The following is a 23,078-nucleotide window of genomic DNA, read 5'->3' on the forward strand; positions in this document are numbered from 1 at the left end:
GAGTTCTCATGAGATCTGATGGTTTTATAAATGTCTGACAGTTCCTTCTCTACACTCTTGCCTGTTAATATATGAGACATACCTCTTCCCCTTCCACCCTGATTGTAAGTTTCCTGAGGCCTCCCCAGTCATGAGAACTGTAAGTCAACTAAGTATCTTCTCTTTATAAATTCCCCAGTCTTGGGCAGTTCTTTCTAGCAATGTGAGAACGGACTAATACATTATTTTGGACAAATATTTTAAGGCCTTTTGAGATTTCATCTTACTGAATCCATTTTACTTAATACTTAAAATTGTTTATAATATATAGTTGTCATCTTTTTACTAAACGTGTGAATAAGAATGTTTAGAAGTCAATTAGGAATACTATAATTTAGATATTTTATCATTACTGATTTGCTCTCATTGCATGAGTTTAGATTTAAAATTAAAATCTTTTAGGATGGAGTACGTTTAAAAAAACACTCATTTTAACCTGAATTTTCAACAGTCTTTTGACAAATTCAATTTTTAGAGAGGATGGAAAAATATGCATAAGTCAGACCCAAAAGTAAATAATATAAATAGTTCCCTGATGGCCTCTTCTCATCTTTTCTGTGTTTCCTTTCTGATTCCTTTGCCTCCAAGCTTGGGGCGTGGATCAGTCCTGTGGCTAATAAGCAGCCCTTAACATAAGCCTCATCTGAACCTCTCCCAGAATGACATTTAGGCATCTATTCTGCCTGGATATAACAAACTGAACTTGATTACTAAAATAAGTCAAACAACTAGGCAAGAACCTTAAAAGATACAAACAGACAAAACTTCAAATATCTGAGAGGTCATTATTGTTTGTTTTTGATGTCATTATTCAGTTAAGTAGTTACAATTTGTGTAATTGTTCCTAATTTCGTTTGAGCCCTTTCTCTATAAAAGATCTGTCTCATCATTACAGAATAATATACTCTGTAAACAGATTTTATGTAGTTTATAATTATTTGATTAAAAAAGGTAAACATTAGCAGGATGTTGAAGAAATATTTTCACGTGATGTTCATTGCAGCATTATTTAGAACAACCAAGGTGGAAGCCACTTAACCATCCATTGATGGATAAATGGACAAAGAAAATGTGCTATATGCATACAATGGAATATTATTCAGCTTTAAAAGGAAGGAAATTCTGTCACATGCTACAACACGGATGAACTTTAAGGACATGATGTTAATTGAAGTAAGACAGTCACAAAAAGATAAATACTGTAATGATTCCACTTATATGAGAGATCTAAAGCAGTTGAAATCTTAGAAATAGAAAGTAAAATGGTAGCTTCCATGGGGTGGGGGAAGTGGGAAATGGAGAGTCGTTCAATAGGTATAGGATCTCGGTTTTGCAAGATGAAAAGGTTCTAGAGAGCTGTTGCACAACAATGGGAATATACTTAATACTACAAAACTGTACACAAAATAGTTAAGGTAGTAAATTTTATGTTACATGGGGTTTTTTTTAAACTACAATTAAACAATAGCAAAAACAAAAGCAAGAAGGTAAACACTATATAATGAGTGATTAGCTCAGTTAGAGCAGGCAATAAAATTTAGCCCTAACTTTAAACTTAATTTTAATGTAAAACAGTGTGAATTGTCTGTCTTTGAGCCAGTTAGCTCTCTCTCTGTTGTATGTTCTGATTCTACATTAGTTAGGTTGGCCAGCTCTTTCTGAATGCTTGCCTAATGTTTCATGGAATTGCTACTGAGCTGAAAATTTCAGTGGCATGCCTTTATAACAGCTTCGTGAATGGAAAGGATAGCACATTTGCTAAATACACCACCGTGTCACATAGCATTCTAAAAGTACAACTCTCTAATCTTCTTAAGTTTAAAGGTTGAGAAGAGGCAACAAAGAAATTCCCCACTGCCTTTCCATTTTTCCTTTCAAATTAATTTTTGTTTTACATTATAAAAGTATATTACATTTATAAACTCTAAAGCTGGGGAATTAAAAGGGAATTTTATTTTTAATTAAACATTTTGCTTAAACTATGCATTAGTATTTAATGGATAAAGTTCATCAACAGATTGCCCATTTTACAAGTTCATTTTCTATTATTTTATCAGGCACTGCACTATAATTAGGAGATTATATGTGTACGTTTTCTATGTGCAAATCTTGTACAGTTCTTGTAAATACTAAAAAGATGTATTGGGTTAAGTGTTTACAATTTTTTGCCAATGACTAATTTTTGACTGTTGTAAAATAAAAATGCTTTGGGAGGCCGAGGTGGGCAGATCACCTGAGGTCAGGAGTTCGAGACCAGCCTGGCCAACATGGTGAAACCTCATCTCTACTAAAAATTAAAAAATTAGCCGGGTGTGTTGGCAGGCACCTGTAATCCCAGCTTCTCAGGGAGGCTGAGGCAGGGAGAATTGCTTGAACCTGGGAGGCAGAGGTTGCAGTGAGCCGAGAGTGTGCCACTGCACTCCAGCCTGGGCAACAGAATAAGACTCTGTCTCAAAAAAAAAAACTTTGGATTTAATTTTGATACGGTCCAGTTACAGAAGTGCTTGGGAGGAGTAGTGCCAACTTTAAGATCATATAGTAACAACAAGGTTTACTGGCATAGCTACATTATTTTGTACCATATTCTCTGACTGATCTTTTGTCATTCTCAGTAGTGATATGTCCTTATAGGAATGAAACAGATTTTGACAAAAATATATTGAGCTAACTTATTACGTTGTGAAATGTTCAGCTTAATTTTTGTAGGCAACATTAATTTATACTTCATTGCATTATATTCTCAATAAATTATTGGGAGACTTACACCAAAAGTTTTTGCTCAGATTTAGATAATTACTTTTGGCTTAAGAATGTAACTCCATAGGGATTCAACTATTAGCCTTGTATGAAATTCGTTTTATTTTTAATCTCACTTGTATAGCATATTTCAATTACCTCAGTTGTATATCATCTATCCCCAATCCAAGCTAAAATTACTGCCGTGTCTTAATCATTGTGTCATTTATTTTATTTTACTATTCCCTTTTGGATAATCAAAATGCAATTAACGTAGAATTAGAACAAAATGAAAGGTTAAGAGAAAAAATTATAAGCAGAAGTCTATTATAATATAGCTCTTTGTAAAGGATTTAGATACACTGTGGTTACATTGTATTCTCTTCAATGTAAAAATTAAATTTATAGTTTTCCTGTTAATGTAGCCTTAGGCCTGTCTCCCAATACTAGTATCGTAAAGGAATTCCATTGTCTTGGAAAATAATGGAATTTATGGTAAATGTATACATAAGGTAAATATAGTGGGACAATAATTTTTTATGTTTGTTGCAGTAGTGTTGCAATTTGCTGTACAGAAAGCATTGCTGATTGTGTAGAATATGCTTATAGTGCTGGTGCCACTTACTGGCAGGGATCAAGGATTCAAATGAAATTAAGAAACAAGTTAGAGAGTGAAAGTAGTCATAAAAATAGTTTTAATTCTTTCATTTTGACAAATGTTTTTATTTTTGAAATTATTTTTCCAGTAAGCTATTTACTAATGAGCAAACGAGGGCTTCCATCTATTGAACAATTTTAGACCTTAACATTCTTCACTTGCCAGATCCTACCTGCTTCCTCATGCTCTCAGCAGATGGCTTTTCTTGTCTCCTAAGGCACAGAGAGGATCAAGTCTATCAGGAGACAATTTTCTCGACTTCCTATTTCCTCCTCCACCTCTTTCTATTAACATAGCTCTGTCTAGGCCAGGACATAGCTTACTCTCTTCATTTTAGAGGAATTGTTTCTCCCACTGTCTGAAATTTAATCTCCATTTGTTTTGCTGATCCTCTTCCTATGATTTTGAATGTTTTGTAGCAGACTACTCCCTCTCTTATACCTTTGTTTTCCCAGGATCTCATCTTGGCCTGTAAACATGCTGCTGTCTCAGTACCAAATAAGACAAAGCAAAAACACATTCACAAACCCACATCCCTACAAAACCCTTTATTGACTCTATTCTATCCGCTGACTTCTACTCTATTCACTATCTTATTTTTCTAATTCATTTGTAACTGAAATCATCCCAAGAAGATGACAATTGTCTCCACCTCTTTCTCTCTTTTTTGCACCTGAACTCACTGCAGTCCACTTCCATCATATAATTAAAATTTATCTTTCCAAATCATCAGGGTCCTCATTGTTAAATCTGATGCTTTTCAGCTATTTTCTCACTGTATCTCTCAGTGTTCGGCATTAGTGGCCATGTTGTCTATGAAACATTCTCATCACTTGTTTTCCCATTATACCAATCTTTCATAGCTTGTGGAATATCTTTTTGGCTCCTTCTTCTTTTAGCTTTCCTAAAACATGCATACTCCCTAGTAGTCTGTGCTTAGACCTCTCTTCTTTTCTTTTCTTTTCTTTTTTTTTTGGAGACAAGGTCTCACTCTCACAGGCTGGAGGCCGAGTGCAGTGGCGCGGTCTCGGCTCACTGCAACCTTCGCCTCCCGGATTCAAGTGATTGTCCCACCTCAGCCTCCCGAGTAGCTGGAACTACAGGCCCAGGCCAGCACGCCTGGCTAATTTTTTCTGTTTTTTGGTAGAGACAGGGTTTCACCATGTTGGCCATGGCTGGTTTTCAATTCGTGACCTCATGTGATCCTCCTACCTTGGCTTCCCAAAGTGCTGGGATTACAGGCGTGTGCCACAGCGTCCTAGTAGAGATGGGGTTTCACCATATTGGTCAGACTGATGTCAAACTCCTGACCTCCAGTGATCCACCCACCTCGACTTCCCAAAGTGCTGGGATTACAGGAGTGAGCCAACATGCCCGGCCAGACCTCTTTGCTTTCTAATCTACACACTTTCTGTGAAAGGCTTTATTTAGGTTGCTGGCTTCAACTATGACCTGCATGCAGATGAATCTCAGACCCACCTTTCCATCCCAGATTTCTCTTCTGGGCCTTTGATCCCGACTGTGCTACAGGCACCTCAAAGCCAACGTGTTCAAAACTGAAGTCTCCACTGAGTCTGGTCCTCTTCTGGGTGCTTTCTTGTTCAGTGGATGAGCAGCTAGCCAGTTAACCAAGATAAACTGGGACACAGTCTTGGTTTCAACGTACCCTCTTCACATTATGTCTAATTAGTGGCAGAGTCCTGTAAATGTTATATTTTTAATATCTCTGATCCATCCCCTTCTTTTGTCACTGGCTGAATTTAGAAACAGTTACCCTACTACTCTTTTTAAATCCAACCTTGATCCCATTAAAATCCATTCTTCAGCTTAAAAAATAGTAAGTTTTTGAAAACACAAAACCGGATCATGTCATTCATTGTCCAGTTTAACACCTTTAATAACTCTTCATTGCCTTTAGAGAAAAATTCTAACTCATTAGCATGGTAGAGCAAGTCCTTTCTAATTTGACCCCTACTGACTTTCCAAACTCATCTTGTAATACACTCTGCCATTTATTACCTACAGCCATCACTCAAATTGTAGCAGACCACACTCAGTTTGTGGAAAAGGCCAAGTGCTCTCCTGCCTCTATATTTTTACACACTCTATTATTGCTGTTTGGTACATCCTTCCTGTCCCTTTCACATTTGTATATCCTTCAAAACTCAGGGCAGGCATCAACTCCTCAGAGAAATGTTCCAGTTTGGTTTCATTGTCTGTCTTGTGAGCTCACTGTAAATCCTGTGCTTAGCTCATAGGGCTTTTTCATTTATATTAAAATTATTTTGCTCCCCAAACTCCCGGAGAGCAGGGACCTTTATCTCTGATTTCTCAGTGACTGAGAACACAGTAATTGTTGTTCAGTAAATGGAAAAGAATGAATGAAGATGAAAAGAAAATTAGCTGTTGTGTTACAGCCTAAGAAAGAACTTGAGATTCTGTTCTAGCTCATAGTGAGATTTGAGAGAGCCACTCAGTTTTGGTACCTAGAAGATAGAATCAATTGTGATGATGATTTCTATTTTTCCTTTGGACAGATTTTGATAATAGAATATCCTAAGTATAGAATTTTAGGACTAGAATATATGTTAGAAATTAAGGATGTGTCTACTAGCCACATATTTTAGATTTTGTAATGTCAAAGAAATATAAAAGTATATATACATGACTAAAAGACAAGATGCAACATCCTCTGATAATTACTCTTGAAGCAATCTTGCTTATTATTTTCAGTGGTGTAATGTATATAAAAATGGACCCATTGTAATAAAGCTTTTCCTAAGATATTCTTCTAGAAAAATTAACATTTCCTTGGCTTTATTATAATCTGTAATGTTTTTGAAACATGACTGTTGTATAAGTTCTTAATTAACAAAGTACAAAATCAGAATCATTGTAAGTATATAATTTCAAAATCAAAAGGAGAAAAGTGCTTTCCTTTTTTTTTTGTACCAATTCAGAAAAGTATTTACCAATTCAGAAAATTTAACAACCATAAGCAAGTAAGTTTCCATTGCCATTTTTAGTCTCTACCTTGTCAAAAGTAATGATTGAACAGTAAACTAATTCAGTCAACTGAGTGTTTTATCTCCTTGACCTATAATAATGGGTTTGGCTTTTGCCTGTATTTCCTGGAATTGTAAAAAAATCAGCCAGTAATTTTGATATCCTGGAATTATTAGGAGCTAAAATGTATTATCAGGCACTACAGTTGCAAAGTTTTACACAACTATTCTTTAGACATTTTTGGACCTGTGTGGAATGGTAAAAACAATAGATATATAATTCAAAGTAAATTTGAAAACCAGTCTAATAAACTGACATGTCTAAAGATGCTTTAATCTAAAAAGTCAAAAGTAAACAAATAGCCAAAATATAAACATTAGTACTCCCACAAAACCTGCAAATCCTTCTCAAATCTACCACCTAAATATTTCTCATTTGTGAGAATTTCTACCTGTAACCTCGTTCATTGGCTCTTGTTCTACCTACTTATGGAGGACTCTAGCCTCATAAATTCCTGGAACGTCTGGAAGTCCTCACATATATATACACACAAACAAGTCTCATCAATTACTGAGTGGCCTTACCCTTGCTCTCCTACACTCTCCCTCCCCTGTCCTATTTTCCCACCTCCTTCAGCTGCACTTCCAAGATTTGTCTTCTCTAAGCCAGTCTGGGGAGACATCCTCTCTTTATTTTGGTTTAATACACTTAGAAAGTTGCCAAAGTACCATTGCCTTGTGTCCCAATTGTTTAATGAGATTTTAGGGCAACTAGCTCTTAAATCAGTGGAGATAGGGCTAGGAACCATTCCATATCGTCTGCTTTTCTTGTTATATGCGTCACCACCCCAAATGCAAGCCTCTCCATGCACCAATAAATTCTTCTTTCTTGACTTTTTTAAAAAAATTATTTTTAACTGACAATAATTGTATATATTTATGCGGTATTTATGTGATGTTTTGATACATGTTTATATTATGGAATAATTAAATCAAGACAATCAACAAATCCATTAAGTACTTTTTTTTGTGATGAAAACATTTAAAGTCTACTCTTTTTAGCAATTTTGAAATACACATTATTATTTATTATAGGCACCATTCTGTGCAATAGATCACAAAAGCTCATTCCTCCTGTCTGCCTGAAACTTCACACTCTTTGATCAACATCTCCTCCTTCCCCACCCACCCCTCTCCCCTACAACAATAAATTCTTGAACAGAGGAATCACATCTTACTTGGAGGATGGATTATATAGTTATGAGAGGTGACAGCATGTGCCCTCGCTCGCTCTCGGCGCCTCCTCGGCCTTGGTGCCCACTCTGGCCGCGCTTGAGGAGCCCTTCAGCCCACTGCTGCACTGTGGGAGCCCCTTTCTGGGCTGGCCCAGGCCGGAGCCGGCTCCCTCAGCTTGCGGGGAGGCGTGGAGGGAGAGGCACGGGTGGGAACCAGGGCTGCGCGCGGTGCTTGTGGGCCAGCTCGAGTTCCGGGTGGGTGTGGACTCGGCGGGCCCCGCACTCGGAGCGGCCGGCTGGCCCAGCCGGCCCCGGGCAATGAGGAGCTTAGCACCCGGGCCAGCGGCTGCGGAGGGTGTGCTGGGTCTCCCAGCAGTGCTGCCCACCGGCGCTGCGCTCGATTTCTCGCGGGCCTTAGCTGCCTTCCCGCGGGGCAGGGCTCGGACCTGCAGCCCGCCATGCCTGAGCCTCCCCGGCCCCACCGCTCGGTGGGCTCCTGTGCAGCCGGAGCCTGCCGGACGAGCGCCGCCCCCTGCTTCACGGCGCCCAGTCCCATCGATCACCCAAGGGCTGAGGAGTGTGGGCGCACGGCGCGGGATGGTCAGGCAGTCCCACCTGCAGCCCCAGTGCGAGATCCACTGGGTGAAGACAGCTGGGCTCCTGACTGGTGGGGACTTGGAGAATCTTTATGTCTAGCTAAGGGATTGTAAATACACCACTCGGCACTCTGTGTCTAGCTCAAGGTTTGTAAACACACCAATCAGCACCCTGTGTCTAGCTCAGGGTTTGTGAATGCACCAATGGACACTCTGTATCTAGCTACTCTGGTGGGGACTTGGAGAACCTTTATGTCTAGCTAAGGGATTGTAAATACACCAATCGGCACTCTGTGTCTAGCTCAAGGTTTGTAAATACACCAATCAGCACCCTGTGTCTAGCTCAGGGTTTGTGAATGCACCAATCCACACTCTGTATCTAGCTACTCTGGTGGGGATTTGGAGAACCTTTGTGTTGACACTCTGTATCTAGCTAATCTAGTGGGGAGGTGGAGAATCTTTGTGTCTAGCTCAGGGATTGTAAACTCACCAATCAGCACCCTGTGTCTAGCTCAGGGTTTGTGAATGCACCAATCGACACTCTGTATCTAGCTACTCTGGTGGGGACTTGGAGAACCTTTGTGTCCACACTCTGTATCTAGTTAATCTAGTGGGGACCTGGAGAACCTTTGTGTCTAGCTCAGGGATTGTAAACGCACCAATCAGCGCCCTGTCAAAACAGACCACTTGGCTCTCTGTAAAATGAACCAATCAACAGGATGTGGGTGGGGCCAGATAAGAGAATAAAAGCAGGTTGCCCCAGCCAGCAGTGGCAACCCACTAGGGTCCCCTTCCACAATCTGGAAGCTTTGTTCTTTTGTTCTTTGCAATAAATCTTGCTACTGCTCACTCTTTGGGTCCACACTGCCTTTATGAGCTGTAACACTCACCGCGAAGGTCTGCAGCTTCACTCCTGAAGCCAGCAAGACCACGAACCCACTGGGAGGAACGAACAACTCCAGACGCGCTGCCTTAAGAGCTGTAACACTCACAGCGAAGGTCCGCAGCTTCACTCCTGAGCCAGCGAGACCACGAACCCACCAGAAGGAAGAAACTCCGAACACATCCGAACATCAGAAAGAACAAACTCCAGACGCGCCACCTTAAGAGCTGTAACACTCACCGGGAGGGTCCATTCTTGAAGTTAGTGAGACCAAGAACCCACCAATTCCGGACACAGTTAGTATTTAAGACAAAATTAGAATTATTTTTGGAAATCCTTTAAATTATCCATAAAGGATAGTGAATATAGTTTTGAGGATATAGCTCTGTTCAGCAGTTCTTTGAGAACCACCAAGGTGGACACGAGGAAGGAACAAAGAGAAAGGATATAGGCAGGTGTGTTTGACCTGTCTTCAAGGTAACCACTACATCCTTGGAGGTAAAAAGGGTTGAGGATTCTGGAATGTTCCAGCTTGACTGCTGATTACATCACTCTGTTTTAATATTAAGCCTTTATAATCTTAACACACATACACTTTGCTTTGTGGTTCTGAGGATTAAATAAGATAATATATGCAGATGAGCCTAGCTCAGGCCCTGCCATATAGTAGATGCTCAAAAAGTGTTTGCTGGATTCAAGGCTAAATCTTGCTTGGTCAGATGAACATGTGTACTGTTCTTCGAAAACGGCCACCTGTTTCCTGTTTTTCCAACTTGCTTTTTCTCTTTGAACAGCTGTTAGTTTCACGGCCGTTGAAGTGGAGTCACAGGGTTAGGAAGATCTAAAGTCAGCCTGTCTGGTAAACGTGCATGTCATGAGGGTCACTAAACTCTCAGCCCAACCGCGCACTTCTTTGTACACGTCTCTTCCGACTCAACAGACCTGCGTTATCCTCCCCGTTGCTCCATCCTCTAAAACCCCTCTTTCTTGAGTAACAAACTGTCCAGTATTGCTAGACTTTTATCTGACTCTTTTCTCCAATTCCTTTCCTTACCTGACACCCAGATGGGCACTCAGCCAGGAGTTTTTTTTGTTTTTTGTTTTCTCTGAGACAGGGTCTTGCTATGTTACCCAGGCTGGAGTGCAGTGGTGCAATCTTGGCCCACTGCAGCCTCAACCTCCCGGGCTCAAGCAGTTCTCCCCCCTCAGCCTCCTGAGTAGCTGGGATTACAGGCACAGGTCACTACACCTGGATAATTTTTGTATTTTTTGTAGAGACAGGGTTTTGCCTTATTGCCCAGGCTTGTCTTGAGCTCCTGGTTACAAGCGATCCACTGCCTTGGCCTCCCCAAGTGTTGGGATTACAGGCGTGAGCCACCATGCCCAGCAGAGATTTTTTTTTTTTAATTGTATAAATCTGATGTACTTTTTGGTTTGTTCCATGCTCCATGTTTTTTTTTTTTTTTTCTCTTTTTTTTTCCTACCAAAAAAAGGCAAAACCTTCCATGTTCTTCAAGGCCAGCAGTGGGTGAGTTTCTTCCTGGCTTCCCAGGGTTGCTTCCAGACCATCGCTCCTTATTAAAACCCTGCTCCTTGTCCTTTCTCCTAATAATATCGGTTAATGTTTATTGAACACTTCTAGGAGCTAGACAGTGTACTAATCATTTTGCACAAATTATTTCACTGAAAACTCACAAAAACCCCATAAGATAGGAACAAACCTTATCATATCATTGTGAGGTTTAAAGAGGACAAAAAACTTATTCTCATTTGTGTAATGTGAATTCAGAAGTGTCTAACTCGTTGGCTTATTGTGAGGTATAAATATATGTAAAGTACTTAGTAGATACCATCTGAGTGTTTGGTGTTATTTTTGTTGCCGCCAGGGTCTCTGTGAGAAGGTGGTTAAGCTGGGATTCAAACTCTAGCAGTCTGACGTTAGAGCACGTATCCTTAGTCATTATGCATGGCCAGGTGATGTTTTACCAACCTCTCTTCATTCAGGGGAGATATCCCTGGCTTACAGCTTTCGAAGCCAACTCTGCTGTAGTTCTCATAGGCTGTTTCATAATGCCTAGGCTGACTCATTCTCCACCATTGCTCTTATTTCCTTTGCCTTCTGATATGGTTTGGATCTGTGTCCCCACCTAAATCTCATGTTGAATTGTAATCCCACTGTTGGAGATGGGGCCTGGTGGGATGTGATTGGATCATGGGGGTGGATTTCCTCCTTTGGTGCTGTTCTTGTGATAGAGTTCTCACGAGATCTATTTGTTTAAAAATGTGTGGTTAATCCACCTGCCCCCACTCCTGTTCCAGCCATGTAAAACGTGCCTGATTTCTCTTTGCTTTCTGCCATGATCGTACATTTCCTGAGGCCTCCCCAGAAGCAGATCTTGTCATGCTTCCTGTACGTCCTGTGGAACTGTGAGCCAGTTAAACTTCTTATTAATTACCCAGTCTCAGGTATTTCTTTATAGCAATGTGAGAATGGACTATTATACCTTTTCTGTGACAATGTTCTTCTTTTAGCTTCTCTACCTTAACTGCCAAAACATCCTGCATCCTGCCTCTGAAATTTCTGACTCAGGTACTGTATTCCACTTTCCAGCTGCAGGCTAGTACCATTTCACTGAGAACTCCACTCCATTAATGCCACCACAGTTTCATTATCTATCAACTATCCCTCACTTCCCTTTTTGTCCAGCTTAGATTTTATGGTAGAAGTCATAATCATGTCCCTACAGACACTCTCACCTCCCTTATTCAGTTCTGCGATGAGCACACTCATCTGCCACAACTTTAGCACTGGTTGGACCTATCTACCTTCTTTGTATTTAGATCTGAACAAATGTGTATGGCTGGAGAAAAATCAATAAGGAGGCTGCCTGTTTCATTAAATAAATTGATCATCATATTTAGGTGCCTTAAATAGGTACTCTGCACTGCCTGACAGTGTTTCCCTAATAAACTTAATCATTCTCAAGAGAACTATTTTATACTTTCTCCCCTCCCCCTTACATCTTACTCACTCTCACTAATGACCTCATTTCTTATTTCATTAAGAAAATAAAAGTAATGAGATAGGAACTCTTTAAACTTCCCATTGTCAGGCTCTGTATGGCAGACACGCCTGATAACCGTAACTTAAGCATACACTGAGAATGATCCTGTATGGCAGATGCACCTGAATATGTGTTCAGAGTTACAAGTTAAGGAAACTGGGAGTGGCCAACTCAGAAATTCATTTCTTATCTATGAAGAACATATGAACCTCCACCTGTCCCATGGAACATGGGCTGTGCAGGGGGTTGAGGCCCTTTGTTTTGGGTTAAATGAAGGCTGCGAGGTGGAGGTTGCTGGAGGAGGATGCTATGCAAAAATGCTATATAAATTGCATGTTTTTTGCAAGTGGTAGCAGTTCTGTCATCCAACCCATTGCCACTGGGCCACTCTGTATCTAAGTCCCCTTAGTAAACCCTATGTCTTGTTTGCTCGCTCTGGGTCTCTTCTTGAGCCTCTTGAACCTGATACCATCCCTAATGAAGTTAATAGGGATCCAGCTTGACAGGTCCATAAAACCACCCCTGCATTAGTTCCCTCCTTTCCTTGCTTCTTGTTAATGTAGAGGAAGTGTCCCTCTTCTTGTCAAAGACCAGCCTCTACATGTGTTCTGGATCTGACTCCCTACTGTTTTCGCAAGGAGTTTTCTGCATGTCTAACTCTCCCTCTCAGTGGGGATTCTTCTCTTAGCATTCCGCAGTGTTCCAGGCTGGCCCCTCTTAAAAGCTCTCCTGCAGCTGCATATACTTTTCGATTTCCGGGAAGCTTAGATCTGAAGTGGACCGCTGTCTGCAATCTCTGTCTCTGCTTCCTTACCCCACATTCACTTTATCCCCACCTCATCAGCCCTCTCCTGTTTGGCATCTACACCACTGTTCCACTGAAACTGCCTTTGTGAAGGTCTCCGATGAGCTTGATGCTGTCAAACCAATGGATGCTCTCCAGTCTTTAGTTAACTTGCTCACAGTATGGCTCCATCTTTTCTTTCAGAATCACATCTCCTTAGAGAGGCCTTACCTAATGACTCAGCCTGAAATATTCTCTCCCTTCCCCCACTGTGGTGTTATTACATCACTCTGCTTCATTTTCTTCATAGCACTTATTATCTGAATTTATCTTGTGCTTATTTGTTCATTTGTTCACTGTATGTCTCATGCCTCCACCTAGAACAGTGCCTGGCACATCACAGATGCTCAATAAGGATCTCTGGAGTGACAGACAATGCTTTATTTAGAATCATCTCTCCCCTTCAACAACTCAGCTTTTGTTAACTGGATGGAGTTTGTCTGCCTGACTCTCTCTAACATCAGGATGAGTTCACTGCTGACAAGCTGCCTTGCCCGTCAATCAAGGAGATTTCCTGGTGGGCCCTCTCATTTTTGGACATATCTAAGCCCCATGTGTGATCGGCCTCATTTTGGATCTGGGCTTTCCCTCCCTTTATTCCTTCTTTTATTCTGAGTCACTCACATTATTCTGGCCACAGGTTTCTAGTCTTTTATTTTCTTTTTCAATATGAGCCTCAGTTATAAAACCTCCTTCTTTCTAAACACTAACTACAGGCTTCTCTGTTGGTGGTAATGAACAGGCATCTCAGAACCAGTTTGGGAATGTAGCAGTCTTACATTTGCCCCATAGTCTGGAAAACTTCCTTGTTTTAGGGCCAGCTGGCTAAGCTCCAGATCTTGTCTCCAGTCTTCTGAAATCTTAAGTATCTGGGTCAAAGTTATTTGCGGACTTGACTTTGGTTATTTAGCCACAAAACTATTGTGGCCATCCTGCGCAGCATACTGACAGTGAAAATTAGGCGTGTTCCAATGATAAGTCCAACCTGTATGTTTTTCTAGGGTGTGTTTGACCAGCAGGACAGGGAAAACCAGCAAAAGTACCAGAAAGAATATCCAATTAATAAATATCACCAACTGCCAGCCAGACAATGTTATTTTCCATTCTTCTATTGTTAAACAAACATGAAAACAAAACCCACAAAGTTATCATTGAGAAATTTTTAATGATAACTTCACTGTATGTTTTCTTTGAATTTGTTTCTTTTAACCATGATTTAATGATAACACAAATATTCCTATATGCACAGAAGCGTAAACATTTTCTTGAGACCTGGACTCAGCATGGGTATATGCTAGAAATCTAATATTAAAAAAATGCCCAGAGCATGACCCAGTGCCATTGGTTGTTCAACTTCAGCCCTTATTCTGACTATGTCCAATAGCTGTATCTAGGGTGGTCATTTAATTTATCATCCAAACTGGGACACTATTAATAATTATGCTGGAATAGTATGAGTAGACATAGGCTGTTCTGAGAAAATGGAAACGTATGGTCATTCTTACCCTAACTTTGTATAATAAGTGTGGAACTATCCAGCCTTCCCCAAGCAAACAAAGGCTCTGGCCTTTGCAGCTGTAACTCAGTACTGCCCTTGGTCCACAGGCTTGAAGGTGTACAGAGGCACAATTAGTCACTAACTAGAGCCTTCTTTAATTGCTATAAGTGCATTTTAGTTATCTTTTCACAAATTCATGATAACAGGGACCATATTAAGATTTACCACTGGGCTTGGTGGCTCACGCCTGTAATCCCAGCACTTTGGGAGGCTGAGGTGCACAGATCACCTGAGGTCAGGAGTTTGAGACTAGCCTGGCCAACATGGTGAAATCCTGTCTCTACTAAAAATACAAAAATTAGCCAGGCCTGGTGGTGGGCACCTGTAATCCCAGCTACTCAGGAGGTTGAGGTAGGAGAATCACTTGAACCTGGGAGGTGGAGGTTGCAGTGAGCTGAGATTGCGCCACCGCACTCCACCCTGGGCAACAAGTGCAAGACTCCATCTCAAAAAAAAAAAAAAAAGATTTCCCACCCCACTTCCCACAAAATAAAGTAGGCCCTCAAAAATTCACTTTTAGAAGGAAGGAACTGAGAGGGAGGCTTGACGGAACAAGCTTCCATTGTCCTAACACAATGACTGTCTAATTCAACCCATAGGCTGTTATGGTAAGTTTGTGTGTGTTTGTGTGTTGGGCATGGTGGAGCGGGTGGGAAAACAGAGTAGAAAAGTACTGGGATTGGAATTAGAGGTAAATTTGCTTCTCTGCCCAAACTGTGAGATACATACATACATATATATGTGTGCATGTGTGTGTGTGTGTGTGTTTGTGTACACACACACTTAATGGAAGAAACATATGAACCAATGAGTTTCTTAGAGAAAGGTTCTTAAATGACTGCCAAAAGCAAACAAATAATCAACTGGAAAATGCTTATATTCCAATAAATTTTTTAAAAAGTTCATGGTACCAGATTACTCTTCTTCTCTCCTTTGGGGTCATCAACTCCCACCTCCCTCTTGTTGGCAGCCTTGAGGTAAAGGCTAAACTATATTTGAGCATTTCAAGTGGTAGTAAAATTGTTATCTGCCTTTGAACAGCTGTCTTTTTGTTGTTTTATTTCATTTTAAAATAAAAATAAATATGCACATAAAATTGTGCATATTTATGGGGTTCAGTGTGACGTTTCAATACATGTATACATTGTATAATCATCAAATCAAAGTATTTAGCGTACCCTCAAACATGGATCATTTCTTTGTGGTAAGAAAGCTCTGACTCTATGTCTTTCTTTAATTGAACTGAAATCTGTCATCCCAGGTGACCAACTGTTCTGGTTTGTCTGGAGCTGTCCTGTTTTAACACTGAAAATTCTGCATCCCAGGGCATCCCTCAGTCCTGGGCAAACCAGGACAGTTGGTCACTCTGCCTCTAATTGCCATCTGTTGGCCTTATTCTCCATCTTGGGCTATGCGAAGAATGCTATTTTTTCTTCCAAACAACATCCATTTTGACACATTTAAGGCACATTCCTCTAGCTCCAATCATTCTTACCTGACACAGCTTTAGATTGTTTACTTTCCACTATATCTGCTCAGAGTCCACTATCCCCTCTTCCAGGAGGAGCTTTCTGTTCCAATCCACGTTTCCATAGAGAAGGGGAATTTCTCTTCCCTCTCCCTGGGGAGGGTGGGTGTGAACACTGGTTTCATCCTCCACATTGTCTTTCATCCCTCTGAGAGGAAGAGTTACAGTAAACCTGGTTTTTGAGAATCCCACATCCTTTGGGCCAAGGGTCTCACAGTGGCCAGGATTCCTCGACCTCAGAGGTGACAAACAGGCTCTGTACTGCCTCTTCCACTGCCTGCCTTGGCCTCATGGATTCACAGGAAGAACCTGGCTCTCCTCCTTCCTCTTTTCTGCCTCTAAGCAGTGAACACATTCAGTGTAGAGAGGCAGCCTAGAAGGAAGTTTCATGTTTTTGCTGTGATTTCCAATTTCCCTACTTCCTGGGTGAATGCTTAGGTCAGCTATGCCCTGTAAGCTTGGTTTTTTCGTTTAGAGTGGGTGGGAAGGCGGAGGCCCCCCACTTTCTCCTGTTTTTCTAGAGAGCCCAGCACATTGAAGGGTACATTTGTCATAACAAGTCTAATTCTTTGATTCCTCTTTTGGTTTAATTTCCCACACTTTTTTCTTCCTTGCTTGCAATAGTGATGGAAAGGAGAAGTGAATCTCTGAACTTTAAAGTTCATTAACCTGGCCTGTAAGATGTGGCGTAGCACTGAGTACAACACTGAGTGCCACACTCAACTTTATTTGCTCCAGTTCTAGCACTTCTTTAATCCAGCCTGTGACCAAATCAGTTTCGTACTGACTTTATTGTAGATTCAGTTTTCTTACTGATAACTGACATCCCTGATAAGGCACACATTTCTCCCCACATGTGTGCATTGATTGCTTGTATCAAAGTCCAAAGATTTGATAATCTCTGTTTCTGCTATTCCGTTCTCAGCTCACTGCTATGAGGCTCCTGGTCCCCAACACTTCAGAGCAAATGCTACCACTAAGCTTACTGATGACTTTCACTAAATGATGATCTTCATCTGTGACTCCTCCGCCTTATCTCTATTCACTTACTCTTCTGTGCCTCCTTCAAACCAATGGCTTTATCTATCACCTATGTATTGATGATTCTCAAACCTATACTCATGTTCCTGACCTCTCTTCTAGGCTTCATATTCACATAATCCACTTGTTTGCAAGAGAGCTCTATCTAGATATCATACTTGCACCTTAAATTCAACATGTTCCAAATCAAATTCATTATCTTGGTATAAGATTTTGATTTTACTCCAGTATTACCTATATTGGAGACTGGAACCACTATTCACATAGTCTTTTAAGTCAGAAATCTGATTACTCTTTACGGTTCTCCTCTCTTTTTCTTTCTCCATCTTTAATAGGTCCTGTTAACCCCACTTCTTAAATATCTTTTACAACCTTCTCTTGCTCTTTGTTCTCATTGTCGCTACTTTTCTGTGCCCTTTCCTTTTGGCATTGCTTCAGCAGCTTCTGAATTGTTCTGTCTGCCTCCAGTCCTGGCTGGCCCCATTGTCCACACTGTTGCCAGAGAACCCTTTCTAAATGGCAAATCATACCATGTCATGCCCTACTTTCTAAATCCTCCGTAACCGCTCATATTCTTCAGAATATGGATCAGATGTTTGGTTTAATATGGAATGTGTTTCATGGCTTGTTCCCTGACTGTGCTTTAGCCACATGTCCTGCCACGTCCCTGCCTCTTGCACCATCCTTCCTCCCATTCTCAACAACCTGAGAGTTCAAGAGTGTGTTACGCTGCTCTATGCCCCAGTGCCATTTCCACACACACTGCTTCCTCTACCTGGAGTGCCACTTGTCTTTCTCCCCCAGCAAACTCCAGCCCACCTACCCTTCAGGCTTATGTGAGGACTCACCCTCTGCAGATATTCCCCCGACCCCATTATCTCCTCACCAGCAACCAGTCTCATTTTTGATGCTTCTATTGAAATCTAACTAAAACTCATGGCTCAATAGATGGCCATTGCAGCTCTACACTGAGGTGGCTCAAAAGATTATTTACGGATGGAGTGTAGACTTTTCTGTAGAAAGCTCTTCTACATCTATACTATCAACAAAACATATATATATGATCAATGTCCCAAAGCTATACTATAGAATGCATGGGCACGTGTATGTGTGTGTGTGTAGATGGTGGTGGATATAACATATCCTGGAATATTTTCAAAGGAAGACTTGTCAGTTGCCTGTAACAGTCAGAGGGAGTTCTTAGTAGTTTGTTCAAGAAACATCTGGTTTAGTGAAACTGAGCAACAGAGCTTCCCAGTGAAACTGCCAAGTTCCTATGTAACCACGTGAATGATTGTTAGATGGAATTATTGAATATAAACTAATTAAACCAGGGAATAGCTGCCAAAAATAATGATTTTCATCTTTAGAATTATTGGTCATAACCTATTCTTTCTAACACTCAGACAGCTGAACCAATTAATTTTCTATTACTGTTATTAGTTCATGACAATAAAACTTTGTCATCAGCATAGGAAAGGGATATTTTTCTTTCTCTCTATAGTTGAAGACTGTGCGTTTAAATATCCTGAGGGGGTTTTGCTTCATTAAAATATGTTTAAGAGGTTTAAATTATAATTTGATCTTTTAGGAAACTTTCTACGGATCCCACTTCTCACGGTGATGCTAAAGAGAAGGTTCTGTATAAGAATTGCCAGCTGGGGGGCATCCAGCTTAAACTAAAGCTCTTGGTTTGCAGAGTTGAAAGCTGAGGACAGTCAACAATCTTTCATTTATACCAAAATGACTGCCTGTGTGGCCAATACTTGTTATACTTTTGTCTTGACAAATGTCTTCACAAGGTGATTAAAGTTTAACAGGGTCTACATTGAGATAGGGAACACTGAAAATTACCAGCTCGACTCATGCTTTTTTAGCCTAAAAATTTAGAACTAAATGGACATATGGGTTATCTACAAACGTGACTGTAGTTTGAATAAGCAAAGGATTGTTTATTTTTACAAATGAGACAACTGATATTTCATACCTAGCTAGCAAATATCACACCTAGATGTAATAAAGACCAATTAATTCTCAAGAATTGAGAGCCATCAGTGAGAACAAACAAATTCATTTTTTGGATATGGTTTATAAAACAGAGAAAAATAAGTCTCCTAGGTGCTAGTAAGAATCCAGGCTTCTGCAGACTGTACCTGATCCGTGCCACAGACAAGTTCATCCCCAATTACACCTAGATGTTTAATATCTAATTAAATTGATAAATGTCAAAAAAAGTTGTGTCGAAGAACATGTAATTAAGAAAATTCTTATCAATGTATATTTCATGAAAAACAAAATATTTAAATGAAAAAGCTTAACAAAAGCATATATAGTATGATCTTAATTTTTAAAGATGCATATATATGCCTATAAAAACATTGATGAAGCATTCGGAAAGGCATTTTATTTGTTTGTTTATTTTGAATAAGTAAAGTGAGGGGAAATGGCCAACACCATTTAACTATGCTTCAAAATCCATCCTCAGGATTATAGTAAGCAGATAGAGGCAAACTGTACTGTAGTCTCCAAACATGTGGCCCTCCAGAGATGGGTACAGGAATGAACATCTCCTCCATCTTCTCTCAAATGCTATCTTGGTTTCTGTTTTTGATTCTTTTTGGTGAGGAATTTTTTACAAGAGCTGACATAGCTGATCCTAGAAGAATGGCACGGGAGGAGATGGCCCTCTACCACACCGACCCTGGCAGAGCATGGTACTCTGTGGGTAATCAGTCCACACAGAGCAGTTTTCAACTGTACTGCAATTGTTTGTCTTCACTACCATACAGTTGTGCTTATTATTTCTCGATGTGCACATATCTGGAGAAGCCAGAACTTCTGGCTCTTACATGGAGGACCCCAGTGCAGATGAACCATTTTCACTGAAGAAAGACATTAGGATTGGTTTGGGGAGGCGAAGTAATGTTTTTCCTTGTTGCTGTCTCTGTCACAGGGTACATAGGCATATGGAAGGAAGGGTAACCACTCCTGACATCACTGTGAGCATTGTGTGGGCATGTGTGTTTGTGCGTGTGTGTGTGTGTGTGTGTGTGTGCTTGTGTTCATGGGTGCATGAGGGGATATGAAGAGGATGTGGTGGCTTGGTCTGTAGGATCAAAGGGTTTGAGCAGCATGGGTAGACGTTGCCTGCACACACAGGGATAGAAAAAGGCATGTTTTTGTTTCTGGTGGTTGGGGCAGATGGTGGGCTCATTCTAGCCTCTGTGTGCTTCGAGAAATGAGAAATCAGGCAGCACAGGGAGCTGAGCGGGCCCGGAGCTGGTCCTGCTAGGTTATGAGTGAGTGAAGGAGTGGGCTGTGTGTGTGTTTCCAGCTTCTATTGCAGGAACGACTTGCATACAGGCCTTAAATAGGAAAACTACTAGCGATTCTAGCTCAGTATCCTTTTTAGATATGCATGAGGAGAGAAAGTTGGGAGACACACATTCAGCTGGCAGGAAGTTCCTTTTTTGTGCCGACTCAGACATGGTTGAAAGCTGTCTCTACAGGACAGTACTCATGGCATTTTAGGCTGAAGCTTTGAAGCTTTGCCTCACTGCAGCTATTTATAGAGGAGCTGATTTTTATAAGAACAGAAAGTGTATTCTTGAGGGCAAGCTTTCCTTTCTTTTAAGATTTCTTGAAAAGATTTAGAAAGGTTAAACAGTTACTACAGAATCTTATGGTAAAAGGCATAACACTGTTTAGAGTAAATAAGGGAGTCTTTATGAAAACACCATGATGCATATACAGTAGCTTCTGCATGAATCAAATTGTATGCTTTGAAAGCATAATTGATATTCTTAGGTGGGATGATGGCTTGGTCCTGTCAGTATACTGAATAGACCAGTGCCATCCTGTAAGGGATAATGATTAAATCAAAAGAAATGACACCAGCAGAGGAGTACAAATAACCCATATTAGAATATCAGCATGAACTTGAGTTTGGGAATTATTTATAACCTTGAAATTCAAAAATAATTTCTAGGGAGCACATATGAACACATACAGATGACTTGTCTCAGCATCTAATAGAAACTGCTTTTCACTGGTTCAAGTAAATGGTAATTCTTAGGTGGAATTGTGTATCTCTGTTAGGAAGATTATGATAATTTGCTTGGTCTTGGAAATCATATGAATAAAAAAAGAGCACAATTCATAGATGGAGGGCCTCTTTTTTCTTCTTTCACTTTTTCTTAGCATATACATTTTAAAAAGTAACTATTTCAGAAAGCAAAATGAATACAAGTTATTGATAGAGTGTGTTGCAGAAGAATTTTTCTTTTTGAGCTTACAGTTCCTATGGGAAGGAATGCAAAATTCTTCTAGCTATTGAAAAGCATTGGAGTGTGATGGCAGAGCTTAAATAATGTCCTGTTTTTATTCAGGGAAAGGGTTCGATATGTCCCTTGTGTACCACGGTGAGAACAAATATACAAATACTTACATGACATTGGGCTGTCTTCCTCTAAATGTTTTTGTTCTGTCAGTGGTGTGAAGGGGGGAAAAAGCCAGTAACTCATAAAAATCGCATTTCTCCATTTCCTTTCAAGTGCAAGTTTTGTTCCTGAGACATATTCAAAGTGGTGAATAGGACAAAATATGTTTTATGTTCCCATTCATCTTTAAAATAGCCTCTTGACACTGTTAGCTTGTGACCGGACAATTACTTGGCACGTAACCCATGCAGAATTAGAGGAAATTCTTCTCCAAGGATGAAGTGTTCTTGAAGAATTCACTGGAAGCACTAGATACAAATTCGCTCTTTTTTCTATATCTCATGCATGCCAACTTGCTTGCTTACTCATTTTCATGTGTTATAAATGGTTTTGCTTGTTTCCTGTTTCATTTCCACAATTATCCCTTCCCTGTGGTTCACATCAGTTAAGCAGAAGATGGAGGTATTCCACAGACTTGTAATTCAGGTCTTCTCAGAGCATTTTTTCTGGGTTATTTTAGAGGGTGCTTACATGGTGTCAGCAATAACCTACATAATTCTTCAAGTGTCATAACGTCTGTAAAAAAAAAAAAGCCTCCATTTAGCTCACTTTTCTTGCTGAACAAAACGCATTCTCTGAGCATGGATTATAGTTATAAAGAATAACATTTATTCCAGCCCAACCTTAGGCTTCCCTATGCTCAAGTAATAGAGTGAATGACTTGCTTACTTAGGGAGACTGTTAGCTGCCATTCTGGATCTTCAAGGGGTAGGGTAGAAACATCTTCAGCACCACCCCCCCTCCCCAAATGACAGTACTATATGTGAGGAGAAGAATGGGGGTACAATCCTGAGAATTTCTTGAGAAGCACAATGCCTAAGTACTCCCACCTAACCTCCTGCCCAAGAAAACAGACACAGAGACGCTCATACCCTTTATCTGTAGTGTTGTGTCAAGGAACATTTTTAAGCTCAGTCTCCTGAACTCATTCTCTTGGTCTTGCCTATTCTCATTCTTTCAGACTTCTAGCTTCAGATCCCATTTTTCTACCTGGCCTTGGCCTTGATGCTTTAGACTTTCCCTTGCCTTCCAGCATACTCATGTCTAGGATGACTGCTCCTCTCTGATTTTATGTCCTGCTTCCATGGGTAACCTTTACCTCTGTGTGGTTTCAGATTTCTCCCTGCTCCTTACTGGTGCTCATCACCAGCAACAGCCTCAAGGGACTGTGGCAAGGGTCAGAGTTAAAGGAAGGGGAGGCTGTAGAGAAAAGAAAATGCTTTTTCTTCATCCTCTTTTGTTCGAGTCATGGCCATGAGTATCTGTAAGCTATGTGCAGAATTCTAGCAAGTTGTGCATGCCTGGAGAGATAGAGAGTTATAAGGAGGAGCTTTCTTACTCATTTACCTAAGACTCATTTTAAGCCTCTTTCCTTTCACTCTATAAAGTAG

The 23,078-nt window shown here is 40.5% G+C and overlaps 1 protein-coding gene and 1 long non-coding RNA gene across 2 annotated transcripts in view; one reads left to right on the top strand and one right to left on the bottom strand.

Moving 5' to 3' along the window:
* The window catches only part of LOC109027227 (uncharacterized), a 494,433-nt gene that overhangs the window by 83,313 nt on the left and 388,042 nt on the right, over positions 1 to 23,078 (top strand). The window lies entirely within an intron of this gene.
* Positions 19,574 to 23,078, bottom strand: part of LOC101144110 (uncharacterized) — a 38,852-nt gene continuing 35,347 nt past the window's right edge. The window contains exon 6 of the long non-coding RNA XR_004070642.2: positions 19,574 to 22,203. This is a non-coding gene — a long non-coding RNA (uncharacterized lncRNA). The remainder of the gene's footprint in view (positions 22,204 to 23,078) is intronic.

This window comes from Gorilla gorilla, chromosome 5, assembly GCF_029281585.2.
Source record: "Gorilla gorilla gorilla isolate KB3781 chromosome 5, NHGRI_mGorGor1-v2.1_pri, whole genome shotgun sequence".
Classification (NCBI taxonomy): Eukaryota; Metazoa; Chordata; class Mammalia; order Primates; family Hominidae; genus Gorilla; species Gorilla gorilla.